Source organism: Passer domesticus, chromosome 7, assembly GCF_036417665.1.
Source record: "Passer domesticus isolate bPasDom1 chromosome 7, bPasDom1.hap1, whole genome shotgun sequence".
Classification (NCBI taxonomy): Eukaryota; Metazoa; Chordata; class Aves; order Passeriformes; family Passeridae; genus Passer; species Passer domesticus.
In genome coordinates this window covers 4,525,098-4,544,383 of record NC_087480.1, presented here as the reverse complement: position 1 = coordinate 4,544,383, position 19,286 = coordinate 4,525,098, and the positions used below count along the sequence as shown (strand labels likewise).

General features: G+C 43.3%; 1 long non-coding RNA gene across 7 annotated transcripts in view; it reads right to left on the bottom strand.

The window, feature by feature from the left end:
* Positions 1–19,286, bottom strand: part of LOC135304268 (uncharacterized) — an 84,456-nt gene that overhangs the window by 37,171 nt on the left and 27,999 nt on the right. For 2 of the 7 annotated variants that reach the window (XR_010365701.1, XR_010365705.1), the window contains exon 1: positions 3,205–4,907. The exons of 2 other annotated variants lie outside the window; for them this stretch is intronic. This is a non-coding gene — a long non-coding RNA (uncharacterized LOC135304268). 3 more of the 7 variants (XR_010365702.1, XR_010365703.1, XR_010365704.1) reach the window with 3 other exon arrangements.

Genomic DNA, 19,286 nt, shown 5'->3' with positions numbered 1-19,286 from the left:
GCACAGTGACTTACATCAGCTTTGTGTCAGTAAATACTGACAAGATTGATCTCCAACTTTTTCAGAACAAAAGATTTCTGAAGATGGATTAAACAACATAAATGCTGAGCTGTTTTGCCAGACTGCAAATGGCATAACACAAGCTTTGTGTGACATCTCTGAATTATCCCTTCGTGGTAATGTTGACATTACATGGTATTGACTCACGGGAGAAGCTTAAATACCCTTTTAAGTTTTCAAGACTCTTTGACAAAGCACTATTTCATTAACAAAATGTTAATGGAATCCAAGAAGCCTCCAGAAGAGCCTGCTGGCTGGCCAGGGGATGTGGCAGCACAGAGCAAAGCAACCCTGATTTTTAGACAACAGGAAAGGAAGCATTTCATGCAGAGCACTCGCTGGTTGGGGGAGGAGGACCTGAGGGCACTTCCACAGCCCTTCACTGCAGGACTACCACACCTTCTGCTGGAGAAGGTCAAAATAGCACAAATTATTGCATCACACAAAGTGACCTGGCAGAGACAGCAGGGTTGGCATCAGCTTGGAGAAAAAGCTTCTTGCTGGGAAAAGGAGAAAGGTCTGGAGAACATTGCCATGGGGTCACCTGCTCTGGGGCCACCTCTGGGAACAGGGAATTGTGTGCCTACAGCTGGAACTGCTGGCTCTAAGAGTCCTGCTAATCACAGAACCAATTAGGTTGGAAAGGGCCTCTAAGACCATCAAGTCTATCTGTTAATGACACAATGGCTCTCAAATAACTACAGGGTTTATATTTTATGGATTTATGCTGCTCAGGACAGCGCCATGCTCCCAGCACCTTCCCAACACTGACCTCTGTAGAGAAACACTTTGTAAATCAAAGGAAAGGTGACAGACTCTCTCAAAAGCAAAGTTTTCTCCCACCCTGAGTACTCAGATTTTCTGCTTTCCTGCCATTTATTAGGCTTGCAGTTGCTTTATGTAATAAGTAAGTCATTATTAACCCAAAAGATTGGAAGGGATGGGTAGAGAAACACTAAACCTCCATCCACTTGACACCAACAGCCCATTTCCTCCCAATATTATTCATTTCATCTGCTCCGTGGGCTCACATAAAACAAGTGCAAGAGAATAATGTAAAAAAAAAAATTAAAAGTTCTGCATAAATGCAACACTTGACTGAGGCACTCAAGGGCCACCTTGCTGCCTGAAACCACTTCTTTTTAATTGTTTGTATTTCAAGTTGATAAAATTCACAGTAGTAAAGATAACTTTGCCTGACTTGCAGTAGAAGCCATGATGAGGAGCTGATGGGAAGGGAAGGAGGCCTCTGAGATGTTTGTGTGCATTTGTGCAACACATTAAAAATAAAGAAATAAAGGAAGAAAGAATCACACAGAAGTAACAGAGTCCATCAAACGAGGCAGGGCTGTGAAACACAGCTGTGAAACACTGCACTCTGTCCTGGCTGGACTGAGGGGCAAAAAACCCAGGTGTTAATGAGGGGGGCGGGTTATGGGACTGCACTCCCCACCTGTCATCAGCTCCAGCACAGACCAGGGATCAAAAAGGAAGATAAAGGTCCTCTGACACATCTGAATGATGGACAAAAGGTTCATTTCCTGGATGAAAACAGGCATTTTGGGGCAATAGCAAAAGCTACCATCCCAAACTCCTACATAACCAAGTGTGTGAAGATGCTGATGGTCCCTCCTGTCCCCAGGTTAATGCTCCCCTCCACAGCACCTCACCCTCGTGGGTTTGTTGGCTTGAATTCAAGGCAAATGACCTGTGCCTTGAGAGCTGAACAACCACAACACCAGCAGTCTGATGCCCCCACAAGAGGACAAAAACTCCTGCAGCAAAGGAGGAAAGATTCTGTGCCAGGAGATGATTCATTTTTCCAAGTGCCTTGCTGCTCTCCAAAGGAGAGGAGGAAAGCTGCACTGCCTCAAGGCTGCTTGGCTGCCCTGCACTGATGCCAAGGAGTCTGAAAATCCTCTGCTCAGGGGATTGCTCCAGCACAAGGCAATCCCACCACTCAATGCACCACCAAAACACAAGAGAAAAGTGCCCAGAGCACACCCCTGGCAGGCAAACCAGCTCCCAAAATGCTCCAGCCAAGAGACTTTCCTCAAATACTTGATGTAACTAAATTGGAAATCAAAGATTGAGGCTCTTTCAAGGATAACCAAATAAAGTCCTGGATGGCTCTTTTGGTGATAATGAGCACAGCCCATGAGCAGAGGAGCCAGGTGAGCTCTCAGGGCTCCATGTTCCCACCAGTGAGGAAATTCAATAACTCAGGGAAAGAGAAAGGGAGAACACACAGAGCATTCCTCAAAGTTATCTTGGATAATACTGGAGGTTTTAGGATAAAATAATTTAAAAGACTTTTAGAAAGATTAAAATTCAAAAGAATTCAAGTGAGAAAGACATTTTGATCTTGACTGCAAAGTGTGGCACTTGCTCAAGGACACTGAACTTTGTGATCTCTCTGGGGTCACGAATTTTCCACATGAATTAACAGACGTCCTTTGAGCCACAGAGACCAAGCAGGATTTTTATCCCAGCTGAAGATCTGCCCCACGATGTTCACATCCCATTGCCAGGAAAGCATCTCCCACCCTCCAGAGAGCCTTGGTCAGAGCCCTCTGTGAATAAGCACTTTATAATGTGAGACACTTGCAGTGCAGTGGGTCACTGGCAGCAGGGTTGAGAAAGGGACATTCACATCTGAAGTCACAAATCTCCACAGTCAAGGCTGGAAAATTTAGCTCTGTCTCAAAGGCTCTCACAGACCTAAGAGAATCAACATGCTCAGAGCACATTGCTGCAGTGTGTTAGCAGAGGTTGGGGAAAGCTGGAGACCCTCAGGTTTTGGAAATCAATCTGTGCATGGCACAAAAGTTTCTCTCTTTCTAAACCTGAGACAAATGCAGGTTGTGTTTGTTGTGCTGTCAGAAAAACCTGTCATCAAAACCTCCTGCTCATCTCAACAGCACTCAGAGGCACAAACACAACTGGAAGGCAGCAGTTCTGCAGAAGGGGCATTTTACTTCTAAAACTCCACTGCATGCCCCTGGTGCTGACACACATTTCTGTCCATTCTCTACACTTGCACCAATTATTTTTCTTCAGCTGCTATGTTTAACCACAAGCGCTGTGACCATAAATAAAAAAACACTTTAAAGAACTCCCCCAAACACCAAATTCAACACTTACAATTGCATTAATATAGAATTCACTTGACACAACTGGTACCACACAGGGGGGTTTTCTTTCCCACTCCTAGGAAGGAGTTTAGCTGAGCAGAGCTGGATTTATCTGAGCTGGATTTATCTGAGCTGAGCTCCTTCCTGCTGCTCAGGTGCCTCTCCCCATTTGTTGCCCAAGGAAAACATTCATTCCTCCAGAAGGAAAACACCTGAGTAGTACCAGGCACTGAGCTGAGAGGGTATTTACTATCTCTGCAGGACAATTCTAGGAACCAGCCCTTTTTTTAAAAATCTCTGGATGAGTCTTTAAATTGAAGACTAAAGAAGTGAGAAAAGGTTTACAAAAACTGACATTCCCAGCCCAGACATCTTCCAATCATAAATACTTGTCACTCTTAGCATAATATGCAACCTTCAATATGCTGTTGTTTCAGGCACGTTTAGGTACCCTATAGAAATGACTTTATGCTGCTATTATTCCTAAAAAACTTCAGATGCCTTCGGATCCATCATCATTCATCATGTCAGCCCCTCTACGGGTAGTTACACACACTTTGTCTGCTCGGGTTTATCTAATAGCCAGCCTTGGGTTTTATTAATTTCCACTGGTTTGCAGAAACTACAGAGCTCCTACGCTCTTTTATAAATTATCTCTGAACTTGTAATCATTTTCCGTGAAAACCCAGCAGTGCTTTAAAGGCACTTCAGCTCTTCCAGGGCTGCTACTTCCTTAAGGAGGGCATCCCAAATGCCTGATGTGGTTTGGGTTTCTCTGCTCTTTGTTTGCTGGGATTTAAACTTAAGGAAAAGCAGTTTTTGGGTGCTGTTGAAAAATGGATTCCCAAGGGCAAAAAACCTGATTTTTGTGGTGTGAACATTCATCTCGAATTTCAGCAGCCTGAGCTCAGCAGCAACCTTTTACTCATCAATTTTGCATCTGTGGGATTAGGGAGCATTCCTATGGAAGCAGAGAAAATCTGGATTTCCCCTGGCATGATCACCTGGCCCACAGAAGCTGTGGCTGCCCCTGGAAGTGCCCAAGGCCAGGTTGGACAGGGCTTGGAGCAGCCTGGGGTGGTGAGAGGTGTCCCTGCCCATGGATGATCTTTGAGGTCCCTTTCAACCCAAACCATTCTATTATGGCTCTATGACTGAGAAAATAAATTCCCTTGTGCACTATTGATATATATATGAAGATATACAAAATATCTGCCTTCCCATCAGGCATGAATCACATTTTAGACACCCGGGTGTAAGCACAGGGATGTGTTTCATCTCTACAATTTTAGTTTCTGTAATTTCAGTTCACTGCCAAGCCCATAATTGTGAATTTAACAGTTCTGCTGCAGAGAATGAAAAGGAAAACAGAACAAATATTTAGTGTGCATGTGTGTGGATATATATATATATATATTCAGAATGTTGTATATCTTTCCTGTAGAATGTTACTTTATCCTGGTTTATAGAGGATTTCTCTTCTCCCCAGTGAGTTTTTGCTCTGTAAAAGCTGTGTAAGAGGCAGGTATAGATCCGGGTGCAGGGACAGAAGGCTGCCATGGCATCCACAGTCCTGGCCAAGGGCACAGCCACTGCCCTGAGGCCACACAGGTCCCGTGTGGCTTCCACAGCATCAGTCCCACGAGCCAAGGCTCCAAAGAAAGAGCTCCTGCTCAGGATGGGGACCCCACAAGTTCACATGTCCAGCCCTTGGCGCACCTTGGGAGTCTCTGCTGGAGCTCCTCCCTGCCCTGGCAGCTCCACAGGCACAGAGAATCCCAGAGGTGCTTCCCATCTTCAAACACTTCCCTTTGGAGCACTCCAGCCACCTGTTCAGCACAGCAAAATATCCAACCCATTTAATGAGGCTTCTGGTAAAATCATCCCTTTGAAGTCCCTCAGACCATGACAGCAATTAACTCCAGACCCATCCTCATTTCTGTTGTTTTACCTCAGATCATTCAAGATCAACAACATCACCGAGGGTGCAAATTGTTTCCCTGCAGAAGCAGTGAGGGAATGTCTCACATCCAGTGGTTCCAGTCAGCAGCCAGAGTGACCTGACTGCAATCACAGCCACAACGTGGGGGTCCTCCAGTGTCCCTGGGCTCATCCAGGATTTTTAATAATGTCCCTCTTACAGACTGAAGCCTGTAAGGAAATTCATTCTGTTCAGACTGGTGGCATTCAGGGAGGAATCTGCTGTAGGTACAGAGAGGGCAGGTAAGGACGGCATCACAGGACAACAAAATACACAAATGGGATCATGAACCGTGGCACCTTCTATTAAAACTGTCCCCAAGCACATCCCACTTCAGCATCACGTGTGCATATGGATATTCAAAAGCTTTTCCCCAAATGTGCATAATGTGGATTATTTCCACATTGCAAATTGCTTATAACAATGCACATTAAAAGCAAGTATGACATAACGTGGATTATAAATAATATAATTTTGAAAAGGAGAAAGGATCTAACTGAAATATGAGTTTCTCTACATTAGAAATGGGAGAAATAATAAATGAGGAAGATCATGAGCAATAGATACACAACCAGAGGTCATTAGTCTAAAATTACCCTTGGAAGAAACTTCTTCAAGGTTTTCTGTTTGCTTTATTTCTCTTTCTGGTTTTTTATTTGCTTTGGGTTCTGTTTCTAAAGCGAGCAAGAACAAGGATAAAAGGAAACTAATTCCCCACCAAAGGGCCTCCTACGGCCGGAGCGGGAAGACCTGCTGGCTGCAGGAACCTCTGCCAGGGGAGGGGACACACAGCCCCCAGACGGGGCTCAGGCAGTGACCCTCACCAGGGGCAGCACAGGGAATACCACAGGGAGAGCAGCAGAGCACCCAAATCCTTCCCTGCTCTGCCTGGGGACACCCCCACGCATTGACCCCTTGGCCAAGGCTGTGCTTCCCAAAGCAGAACACGCCCCTCCCCAGTTAAAAAGGCAGGAGAAATGGTCACAGCCTGGGATTCTGTGAGAAATCCCAGTATTTTCCTCAGTATTTCTTAAAAGATCTCTGAGAAGGTTCCTAAAATTATTCTGGCGAAGTTGAATTTGGGAAAACATTTTATGGAAATGTTCCGTTTTAACGAGGTGCAGTGGGAGGCTGAAAATGTTCCAGTTGCCCAATTGGAACAAAATATAAGGCAGAGCATTGAGAAACAGGAAAATGACACTGTAAATAAATAAATAAACAAACAAAAAAATACAAGAAGCCTGAACAAGCTAAAATATTCCAGCATCCTCAAAATGAAGCACCTCAACATTACACCAACAGAGATGAAAGTCAAATGGTGCATTGGAACACGTTCCCTCTCAAAAGTCATTGTAATCAATAAAATTCCAATAGGAATTTTCTTTTTTATTCAGACTGGGGTTTGGATTCTGAGCTCTTGACTCCTTTTCTCCCAAAGAAAATTGCCGCCATCCCAACCTCCTCTGCAAAGGTGATGCAGGAGAATAGAATTGGTACTCATTCTTACTGAAGGACAACAATGTTTTCTACAAAATTGGTGCTCTTGGCTGATTTCTCAGCAAAAATGCTTTGAGGAGAGGCAAAGCAAAGCTATTGTTACCCAGACTTTCTTCCTGTAAGGACCCATCCTACAGTGCATTTACTGGTATGCTCTGAAATACCATAAATCATTCTGACAACGTGATACTTGTCAAAATAAAGGCATAAAATACATCTTGGAATAAAATCTCCTCAATCATATTTATTTGTTTGCTCGCTGGTGCCATTTGGCTTTTCTCAGTGGGTTTCCCAGTCGTTAGGGGGAATTAGTGAGATTCTGCAGGAAAAACAGCCCCATGTGCATATTCACACGCTGAATTTCTGCATCCAGCACTGTGCACTCATTCAAGAGAACTAAAAATAAAGCTTTCAAAGGACACTTCAGCTTTCTTGCTGTATTTTTCCCCCCTTTCCAGCTTTTTTCCCCATCCCCCTCACCAAATATTCCACTAATGCTCAACGGTGGCGTGGTTTAAGGGAGTCCTGCATGGAAAGCTCCTTCAGCTGCTTAGCCCAACAGCATAAATTTGATCTTGTAATTAGTATTCAGCTCAGCATCTTGGATAGAAACCAATGTTACAGCCAAGAGGTGGTTTAAATCACATAAATCATAGATCAATGACAGAACTCTAAGCACTGGATAGATTACAAAAGTAAGCTTTAGTTAAAAATAGATTAACCATTTCCCTGCAGGAATTCCTTCAAAAAAGCCCTGAATATAAAACAAATAAAATTAAATCTGATAATTTTTTTTCCTAATGTATGCATATACTAGATGAATTGTTCTTTCCCCTGACAGTTACACACTGATTAAAGAAATGTGTTAACATGCTATTTCAATGGAAAATATTGTAAATTGTGGGGACTTTAATTTTTTTAATGAGCCTTTAATAGCCAAAAAGTACATCCCAGCAATATTGTGTACAGCCAGGCTTATAGAACATATCCCAGCAGCTAACAGATACTTCTTCAACTGCTGGTTTTATAAAAAGGGCAAAAATCCTTCCCAAGACAAGAAAAATGTTTTTAAGGAGTGTTTTTAAAGTATTTTATGTTTTAAATTTAACCAAGGAAGCACCCAGTCACAGGAAGCATCACAAACCTTCAGCTGTCCTGGTTAAATGCCCAAGGGGGTACTCAGCATCTTGGAGGATTGTGCCCAAAATCACCCAATTGTCAAAAGTTCAAGGGAAGAGGAAACATGAGGCTGAATCTCCTCTCCTTGACTAAGGAATGCAGGAGGGTTTGGCTGCTGCAATTCTGTCAGTGCAAACCCCAGACTGCTCCAGGACAGAGAATTCACCAGGAATCTGCCCTGCAACCTGGGAACTGCAGGTATAAATTAAAAGTGTGTTCCTGCTCCTGTGCAGCGCACTATGTTTTCCTCCCATCAGGTCACACATTATTCAAAAGAAGAAAAAAATAAATAAAGAGAAAATATTGAAAACAAAACGACTTTGCAGCATCTGAAGGACAATTTGCTTGCCTGTTTTGTTAGTTGCAGAATAGAAAGCCAGGGATGCCTCAGCAGCACCTCAGCCATTCCTCAGGCCAAGGAATTGCAAAATTGCAGCCACCAGGTCTGGAATAACACCCTCAGGTTCCTCCTGGTGACCAAGGAAAGAGCCTGGAAAACTCCCATGGTCCCAGGCACACTGGAGAGGAAAAGCAGCCCGAGCACCCTCACCAGTCCTGCCACTTCTGTGCCCTTTTCCAGGCTGGAAATTCAGCTTCAAATCAGTAAATAAACAATGGGAGAGAAACCCAACATTTCTTACTCCTGGACTAACAAATTATGACTGACTGGAGAACAGAAAATACAGAAACTCACCCCAATAAAAAGTTGCACAATTCTTCAACCAGTAAATAACTTTTATAGCTGTGATAAAGTGAAGCAAAACTTCCTGATCACCTATACCTGTTTGTATATTCAACTTGCTACAGATGACAAAAATGTGAAAGTAATTGGTGTTGCCACAGCCTGAATTTAAAAAAAATAAGTAATACTGCATTTATAGACATTAACATTTGTTTTCAAATACACCAGCTCCTTCAAAAAGAACATTTTTAAACTTTGAGTGCTTTATGGAAATGACTACTTTCAATTTCCAAGGATATTTTTTCAGCGTAAGAAGAAATAATAAAGCTAGCTGCTCGATGGTTATTTGAGGAACAACATTCAGATTTCAAAAGTGGCTCCCTGTGTGATAGAAGACTGCAATATATGCAATCAAGACAGAGATTCAAACAATAATAACTAGCAGAGGCTCCAGGGCATTGCAGAACGTGTCATTTACTTCAGCCCCGTTCCTTTAAACATCAGTCCTACGAGTAGTTCAGTGGAAAATAGATGGGCTGCTCTTGTAAGTATAGACTATTCATACAGGGAAGTTTTCAAAGGCTCTGCATTTTCCAAAGTGCTGAAAAATGCATATCAAGTTTAGTAAAACTAAAGAAGAGAGAAGAAAAAAAAAAGAGGGGAAAAAGGATCTCTTGTAATACGCCAAATTGTCGGAGAGATGTCAGGGTTAATTTTTAAAGGCACATTTCCCTCCAGCAACAATTCTCTTTAATTATTTCAATGTGAAACACATTATCAGACATGTTCCTTGCCTGTTCTCAGCTTGCTGACACAAGATAGGTACAAGATGTTCCCTCTCCTCCGCCGATGCTCACACACGGTGCTGGGCACTCCGGGGCTGCCTGGAGGGAGCGTGGGCAGCTCCTGCTGCACCTCCAGCCCCTTCTACCAAACCCCTGGGGCCACCTCCCCACAGCCACAGCACCAAAACTGGGAAGGAGAAGCTTGAGGAGAAGCCACAGGATTTCAGAGCGTGGCCCTGGACACGTGCACCGACACCAAGAGCAACCAAAGCTGCAGCCACGGCAGTTTCAGAGTTATCAGTTAACTCTAACACATGGGTCAGCCCTCCAGTAGGTTTGCAAGGGGATTTTGCCAGATTTTGGGGTTTTTTCCCTTTACTTTAGTGTTTAATAGTCATGTAAAATAGACAACAGGTCAGGCAAATCCCAGTGAGGGAGTTACTGGCCCAGTGCAGCATGAGATGCTGCAGGACATCCAATCCTGTTGGATTCTTCTTCAGGAATTTATGAGAAGCACTTTATGTTCCTCCCAAGTGGGAAAGGACACTGCTCAGAGACCCAAAATAAAATATCAGCTCAAAATCACGAGGGACAGTGGTTTCAAATTTAGACATGAAGAAGGAACCTTGATCTAATGCATCGGCTCGGTGCCGCACGGCAGCGTGGTTGGGCAAGAATTCCAGCTGGGAAAGGGGACTTCTGTTTTCCCACATCATTTCAGACTTGAGAGATATGTATTTAAGGTTCTTAAATATGCCAGAATCACATCAATCTATTCAACCCTTGTTCTGGTGCAAGGGAAGTCTAATCCTTTTCTTGGGAGGGAAGAGGCTGCAGACCAACTCCACCAGATCAGCTGCAATCTAACGGCCTTTTTTATCCCAGCTCCAGTAAAACTCACTGCAGAGCCAGTTGTGAGATTAAAAGCTTTTTTAAGTTGCTATCTTGGGAAATTTCTTTCAAGGAAATTACTACAAAGCCTTGTTTTAGTGTGTTCCCCTACTGTGAGTCCTACTGTGTTTTTTTAATAAGGAAAGCCATCCATCCATAGAGGTGTATCCTGTTCTCCATGCTTGAGTGTCTAACAGCAGGCACATACAGTAGACACTCTGATGTTTTGCCTCTTTAATTTTCACTCCATAATGTTGGTGCCTGGTTCTCCTGACTGCACCTTTCAGAGCAGTTTAATTACGGGCATGCACAGAATTTCGAGAGGGGATCTTCAGTGATAATATTCAGATGTTAGGGACAAGTTTATTACAGAGAGCTATCCAGATGATTTTTTTTTTTTTAACCATAAAAAAAAAATCCTTCTATGCAGTTATCACAGGATGGAAACTGAGATAATATTGCTAAAGGAAAAAAAATAAAAATACTTCAAGGCTAAACCAGAAAAGACTATGGAGATGCTTCATTTAGTCTTTAAAAGATGCTTCATATGGAGATGCTTCATACAGATATAGAGATGCTTCATATAGATATAGAGATGCTTCATTTTAGCCTTTAAGAACACAACCTTATACTAAATATGAAAGTATGGCAGATCCATCACTGAGCTTTCAAGCAAATAGGACACAGCCATAGGTTTCCACACTTAAATTCCCAACCAAATGGAAATAGCTCATGCCACTGAATTTATTAGCCCAAGGATTTTACCCCTGATTTTGATGAATTTTTTCAAATTGAGCCAAGCAGCTCCCTGATAAAAGGTTACTGTACCACTCAGATATCAGGCTTGGAATGTTTTTTTTTTTTTTATAATAACAACCCAGGTACAGGGTTATAAATGAGCCCTGCTCCATTGACTCCAGACAGGGTATGAAAATTGATTCAATGGAGCACCATCAGCCCTCACCAGCTGAGTATCTGTCCTTCTAATCACAACTAAAAAGATTTCCCGAGTCAATTAAAGGCTCGAAGCCTTTACTGGCTCTCACCAAATCCCTGCTAACAATGCCTTCATTTAAACCCTGACAAACGGAGCGCACGCTCTGCCTGGTGCCATGGGTGCTGCTGCAGATTGAAATCCCCGCTCATCCCAGGGCTCCGGCTCTCCCCTCGTGGCTCACGTGGATCACACCTGGCTGCCCCCAGCCCTGACACCTTCCCCCCCGAGTCTGACACAGAAATTAGCACATTCATTATCTCTGCCAAGGGGAGGGAGCACCAGCCACACGAGGCAAACATGTACCTTTGCTGCCAGAGTGGGAGTGCTTTAATTTCCAAATTACACCCATAAATAAATCAAGCGGCAGAAGCTGATAAATGAAAGATTATGAAAATAGTAATATCCCGCAAAATCTTGAAAGGCATCATAATTCCTCAAACAATTATCTTCTGTCATATTTGCGAGTAGCCCATGTAGTTCAGGAACAGAAAATACAAATGTGCTCCTTTAAAATTCATGAAACCACTCATTCTGTCATAAAAGCAGGCATCTTTCATGGCTACTTATTTCACACAGTCTCATAACTAATACTGACAGATACTTGGAATGCAAAAAAAAAAAAAAAAAAGAGCGCTGGACAAAGAGCTCGAGCTGCTCAATTCTTACATTTTTATGCTTGAAATGGAAAATAAAATCATATATTATAGAAGGCTGCAGAATTTCTGGTATAATTAAATCAAAATTTGTAGATAAAAATGAGATTGTACAAAGACTGGTGGTGTAGTGCTCCCAGGATTGGGCTGTGCTGCATCCATGACAACAGGATGGAAGGTTGCTTTTAATACTATTATCTTACATACCCACAGCTGAATGCTAATGCAGCTATACTGAGGAAATCAAGTTTCAGATCTGTATCCACTGAACTTACATCCACCAGGCAGGGACTTTAAAAGCCAGGCGAGCACACAAAGACCAATATTATAGCTCTGTCAACTCCCCAAAGGTCACAGATTTCAAAAGGTATACACAAATATTAATTGTCAGGTAGTTCTGTGCCGAGGAGCAGAACTGAGGCAGAAATCAGGTTTTGTGGCCATAATTCCCTGCCAATTTCAGTTTATAAAATGGAGGTGCAGAAGGAAGCAGGGAAGATTAACTGGGATCAGTTCATGTTCCCTGCGCTGACACTCGGTGACGTGTCCCCTGTGAACGTTGTGTCAGGGAGGCTTTTCCCTCTTCTCCTCACTGAAGGAGGTAGAAAATGTGGGAGAGCAGCTGGGCAGCCTTGTTTTCCAACACTTCTACTGACCCAGCCTTTGGGACGTGGGCTCCCCATCCCTGGAAGTGCCCAAGGCCAGGCTGGACAGGGCTTGGAGAAACCTGGGACAGTGGAAGGTGTCCCTCCATGGCAGGGGTGGCACTGGATGGATTTTAAGGTCCTTCAAACCCAAACCATGCAATGATTCCATTCTGGATGGAGGACAGACAGAGCTCCTGGTCCCTGCCTGCCCTGTGCCTGGACAAGGAGCCTTCTGCTCTCCCATGGGAATCTCCTTATCTGCCCAAGCTCCTGCTACAGTCACCTCCAACTTCTCAATTCATCCTGTCCTGATTTAGTAATATTTTGCTGTAAAATCATGCATCTACATTAAAGATATCTATTTTTGGTTATAAAATCATCAAAACATAAAAAATACTGCTTTACTTGGGGGCAGCTGGGGTAGTATTCCTAAAACTACAGAGTTCTGAGCTGCCCTGAAATCAGGGCATCCTTTCTCCTTAGTGCCAACAAAATCAAAAGGGTTCTGTGAGTTCCCAGGTGAAGAAGTCCTCTCAAGCCTTGCTCTGCCAGAAGTGACCCCACAGCACTGATCCATCAGTGTTCCAAAGGGGAGCCCAGCCCCACTGGAGCCTCCCCTTAGCACTCAGCTCATTTTCAGACACCTCACACTATTTTTCCTTCTCCAACTCCTTGCACTTCCAGGTGGAGGACTCCAAACTAAATGAGCCACTGACCACTCTCCTAAAACAGGTTGTAAGCTGTAGTTATCCAAATCGTTCTTCTTGATAAGCCATTGGTTCATACCCTGAGCAATTCATTTTTAGATGCACTTGGAAATTCTGATGCACTGCAGGAAATTCTGGATCTCTGGTGCTCTGGCTTTGTCTCACACAGTCAAGCATGTGGACAAGCAAAAATGCCTTTTTTCTTGTCTGAAAGCATTCTTAGAGTTACTGTACCAGAAATAGAGATAGTAAGATAATATATAAAGAAATCTAAAAAAAATAAAGATAAAAAGTAAACTGAGGCAACTGAGCTAAAATACTGGGAAGAGGCACTCCAGAAGGATTTGCTAGTCCATCAGGACTTGCTGATCAAGCTCATGGAGTGCACACCCCTGCAGAAGTTCAGTTCCCAAAGAGTGTGTTCCCTGTTTTTTTTCCTTTTTCTCCACAAAACCATGGCTTCAGTGGGGCAGCAAAAAGATGCTTCATTTAAGAAAAGTGAAAGGTGGTAACAACGGTCACAGTGATGAAAGCTTTGGCCTCCAAGTGGCAGAATGTCAAAAAAAGTTGTAGCATTTTATGATACTGTAATTGAAAAAAGTATTAAGTTGTTAGTGGAAGTGTATTTAAGGGAAGCCCCACACGTGGATATAATAGAAAATTAATCCTCAGAGCTTAGAAAGTCCCTGAGGATGTAGAATCCATCATGAAGTTACCTCCTGTCCCAGATTTTCTTGTTGCTTGCCTCTGCTGACAACAGTTGTCTTTTCATTAGAGAATTTGATATCAATTTACTCAGACACCAGGGGCAAGAAAGGATTTCACTTTCTTCATCTGAAAGACACTGATGCACAGAATTAGGACTTTGAATGGATGCCAGAGTGAAATAGTGACACATTCTCTAAGCCCACAGCCACAGGTGGCCTCAGCAAATGGTCCAAAGCTTCTCAGGGCTGCCCAGAGCCTCCCAAATTTCTGATGATGAGAAGGGAGAATCTCCCTGATTGCAAAGATCTCCTTCCAGGCAGCTCCTGTTTCCAGACCAGCCCCACAGAGAAATGTCCTGGCTGTTAATGCCCCCTCCAGACCATCCCAGGGTAATGGGTGAGGCTGGAGGCACCACTGGTGCCAGCTCCCTGCTCTGGCTCCTCCTGGAGCACCTGGCACAGGGGGGTCCAGGAGGTTCTGGGTTCCCACCCTGCTGCAGCAGAGTGCAGGGAGTGACTGCTCCCAGGGCATTTTCAGGCTAAAATCCCTCAGAACTGGCTTGTCTCTGTGTTAAACATTAAATTAACTTCAGATGACACAACAAATAACCCCAGCAAGGGGGTCTGCCTCCCCTAACCTGAGAACAGAGCTGGCTGCCTTCTGCTGCTCACGGATTCCAGAGCTGCAGGAGCCAGTGGCACAGAGCACCAGGAGGAGTGATGACCCAGCAGGTAATCATGGAGATTATTCCCACCCTTCTGGGCATCTGGTGAAAACTGAGCTTTACCACAAGCTCATTGTGAAACTTTCCCACTTGGAAATGTTTTCAAAGGCTTTGACTCATTTCTTTTTCAAATCTTGTTTACATTGAGGATTTATCACAGAAACCTTCACAATAAAATGAGCTGCCACAACAATGAAATTGCTGTGCAATGACTGGTTCTGCTCCCACAGGGGACCTGATTTGGGTGCTCAGTGAGAGCCCAGTGGCCTGGTGACAGCTCTGGAGGGGAACAGCCCTGTCTGAGATGTGCACTGTGCTTTCTGCTCAAATGGAAAACTGATTCTGCAACTGAAGAGACTTGCAGCAAGCAGAGCTTGTGCTTTGTTACAGCCAGGAGCAACCTAAATTGGACACCTAAAATTAGACAGCGTGAATTTCCTCCTGAACATCCCTGCATCTTGGTGGTGGAAGGGTGGAAAATGAAGGTGGAAAGCTGAGAGCACCAGAGACAAACCCTGTGTTTGCCAGCAGCCTCCAGAGCCTCTGTACTCAGCACATCCTTGACCTTCCCTGATCCCTCACACCCAGCACAGCCCTGCCAGGGTTTGGACTCAACCATGCTTCTAACAAGGCACAAAACCACATTATTTTTATCAAAAGGCTCAGGGATCAAACTGAGACAAGCAATTTATTCCAACAGAAACCAAGGCATCACCTGAGAATACTCGCATGGAAGGTTTCTCTCCAGAAACAGGGAGTGAAAGGAAATGCAAAGCCATCAGTTGTTGCTGTTCCTCCATCATATTTTATCATATTCCTTTGATGCTCCAGCGAGGTTCCTCACCCTGAGCCCCCCTCTCAGGCTGGTAATTCAGTACAAGATGTTAAAACCAGCCTGGAAAACTGTGAGACACCAGGCAGAGCTTCCCCTCACCTCAGCTTCAGCAGAGACTGAACACCAGGCCCCCCTTTCTACCCACAAACCCCACTTTCCACCCATAGGGAGACTCTAAATACTCTCATTTTACCCCACAACATGGCAAACACCCCAACCCATTAATCCAGCTACATTCAGATCACAACTTCTTGTCCTCACAAGCAGCCCTGATCCAGGATGGGCTCCATGGGCAGGAGAGGGGGTGGTGATCCCAGCAATTGCAAAAAAACTGCTCAAAACAACTTGATCTTTGCCATACTTGATTAATCTGGGCATGCAGGGTTGTAATACACTGAATATTTTTACTGGATGTTTTAAAAATAGAGATATAATCTGGCCATGATTCTTTAGGGTTTATTTCAGCAAAATTCTGTGGTCATGTTGTTTGTTAAAAAAAAATAAAAATCATAGAACAGTTTGGTTTGGAAGGCACACTAAAGCTCATCCAATTTCAGTTTCTCTGCCATGGGCAGGGGCATCTTCCACTAGAGCAGGTGGAAAAATCACACTCCCTCAGTCCAAGAGTGTTCCAGCTGTCAGCAGTCAATGCTGCCTTCAACTCAGGTACTCAATTTTAAAAGATCTCTCTCACATTTTGTTCTGTTTTTTAAACAAATATTCCTGTTTTGCCAAAGGCACACCAAAAACCATTTGTGTTTTTTTTAGTAGGACAGAGGTATTTCCAGACAGGGAGATACAGGGGCAGCACTGCTGTTCAGGCTGAGGCTGCATTGAAAAATAAACCTGGCTCTGGCATTGTTACAGCAGCAGAAAGCCCAGTCAGACCCTGTGAGCACAGAAATCCCCGGCTTCCTCATCCCTCCCAACCAGGCACTTGTTGCTGGGAGCTCTGCAGCCCCAGCAGCAGAGCCCAGCCTTCCCCACCCTGCTGCTCTCCCCTGCCCCGGGAGCTCAGCCCAGCCCAGCCTGTGCTCAGCCACTTCTGATTCACATTTCCCATTTTCCCCCCAGTTTTTCACCAATTCCCTGACAGGCTTCTCCTCAGCAGTGTTTCCAGGGTGGGCAGGGCTTTCCCTCCTCCTCTTCCTCCTCCTCCTCCCTGGCATGCAGCCCATCTGGCATCCATGTGGCAGCCCTTGCTAAGTGGGATCTGGAGGAAAAGTGCCACATTCCCAGTGGCAATCCCGGCCACACCAGCACAGGGACACACAGGGAAATCACTTCCAGACTATTTCATTTTTTTTCTCCAAAGTGTGGAGCATCTCATGTGCAAAAAAATCTCATTTTCCTGCAACTCTTTGCGTGGGGCTGCAGGGATGTGGTTTTAAACCTTTCCAAAGGCTTAAGGTCTTGCCTAAACTTGGCTCAAGGTCTTGCCTAAGCTCAGCTCCAGCTGCATCATTCAAGGGGCTCAGTGCCCAACACTGATGAAAAGAGCAGGGAGAACACAAGTTACCTCAGTTAAAGCTGTTTGGGTTTAATCCATCCCATTTAGGACCCTTTGTGTTACAGGGGGAAGGGAGTCTATACAAACAGAGTTGGAAAAAAAAAAATGCATTGCTCACATTTTTTAAAAGTCGCCTTGGGCAGTTATAAGTTACATAAAGTTGCTCCTGTTCCTGTTGTAGTTATGCCAAAGTTATCTGAGGTGACGGGCATAAAGTGACAGCTCCAAACTTGGGAAAGAAAAGTTCCCAAATGGGGCCTTTTCACATACACAAAATCAGAATAAAACCAACAGCCTGCAAATTCAGACATGACTTCACAATTTCATAGCAATCGTGGATATCATTCTAATATTTTTTACAAAAAAAAAATTAAAAAGTTCTTAAATTTAAACCCAGAACAATAACTTGTAGATAGCAGAGTATGAAGGAAACTATTCTTGTTTCCAGTAGTTGCAATCATGAACTTCACTTAGCTTGACACTTGTGTAATAATGTGAATATTTAGCTTTCCTGAGTATTTATTCCCTAAATTCATGACTTCCAGAAATCCTTCAAAATCTATCACTTGAGAAAGAGAAGTTAAAATGAGAGATATTCTGGGGAAAATTACTCCCTTTTCTTAACATTCTTCTTCCCCCCACACACACATTCCCAATTTCCCACACACATCTTTAAGGCACTGCAATGCAAGTTTTCAGGAGCTAAATCTACGGGAGAAATCAAAAAGAAAGGCTATTTTAAAACAATCAAGACAAAAATAGAAGCCATCCTTAACTAAACACAATGGCAAAAAGTTGGACATCTTTTGTGTCTTTTATGAGCGACAGAGAGAGGAATGATTAAAAATGTACCAAGAGCCCTGAATGCCATTTTCCCGTCATTTCCTTTGATTAACCTTCACCTGACCTCAATCCCTAAGGCAATTTCAGTTTCTTTTTGTTCTTCCATTTAAATTCTCCACTCCAGCAGGTGAGTACAGCCCCGTCACTGCAGATTGGTTTGGGGGAGGATTGCACAGAAAATATTGGGGGTTTTTTTCTGGAGAATCATTTGGAAAAACCTTAACATGAACAATAATGGGTCACGTTTACTCCAGAAGTGAGATTTTTAAATAATCCCTGTGGAATTATAGATTTATTTTTTTTTTTTAAAGTATTGATTAAAGCAGAGTTGGACCAGTCACACCAGTTCCCACCAGTGCAGGAACTTGGTGTTACTGGTCCACCAACCACACCATGCTGGAAATTCTCACCAACATCCCCACTGTACATCTGCAATATCTGCTTCCACCTGATTTATGAATGTAACATTCCACTGGAATGGGGGAAAAACAAAAGCCAGCATGAATAAAAACTTTAAAAAAATAGATTTTAAACTCTTGGCAGAAGGAATGGATGAAATGTTTGCACAGGAATCTTATATTGCAAATTTTTTCTTGCTTTAAAACTATTTTCCAACAGGTTTCATGATTCAGGGGTTAAGTAGAAATCATGGAATGCTGCATACTTAGACTCTGTTCTTTTAGTGTTAATGGGATAATTTAAAAAAAAAGGCAAAAGTGGGATTCAGCAAAAAGAGGGACTTGGTGGTCCTAAACATCTTTTCCAACTAAACATTTCCAGGATTTTTTACAAAAATCCTGTAAGATCTGTAAAATATTCCTGGTGATGAAATAGTGAGGAATTTTCTGACCTATTCACTACATCACAGACTGATTTAGGGAATAAACCACCCTCATCCACAGGAATTGATGTGATACTGAGGCTTCTGATGGCACATTTTTAATCTCTCAGCAAAAAATATGAGATTTAACAGTCAAATCAAGCCTGGAACCAAAGTGCTTAGTTTCAGCTTGTGCCACTGTACCAGCTTACCTTGGCATGAAGAGATTCTTCACCACACATGGCCTTTGTTATCATCCAAAAATATATTTGATTCCATAAGCAGAAGTTATGGATTCAGTGTAGGTTTTGCTTTCTCTGCTGTTGGCCCAAAGCATGATCTGACTAGATTCATAATATCTCAGTTCCATATTGTTCTCTCTAGAGGAATTTCAGGACAAAAAAATAAAATAAAATTGTCCCAAGCTGACATAAACATCAGCATTTCTTGCAAATCACCAGGTAAAAAAAGCTCAGTTTGGAGTAACTGAAATTTTTGTAGGGACGAACCATCTTGAAATGTTTCATTTCTTCTGGGCTTCCTAATTTTCATTTTATTGCTACCTGTAGGTAAAAATTGAGATTAAACACTGATCTGTTGGGCTTCAAAATTATGAAATAGATGACCCTGGCA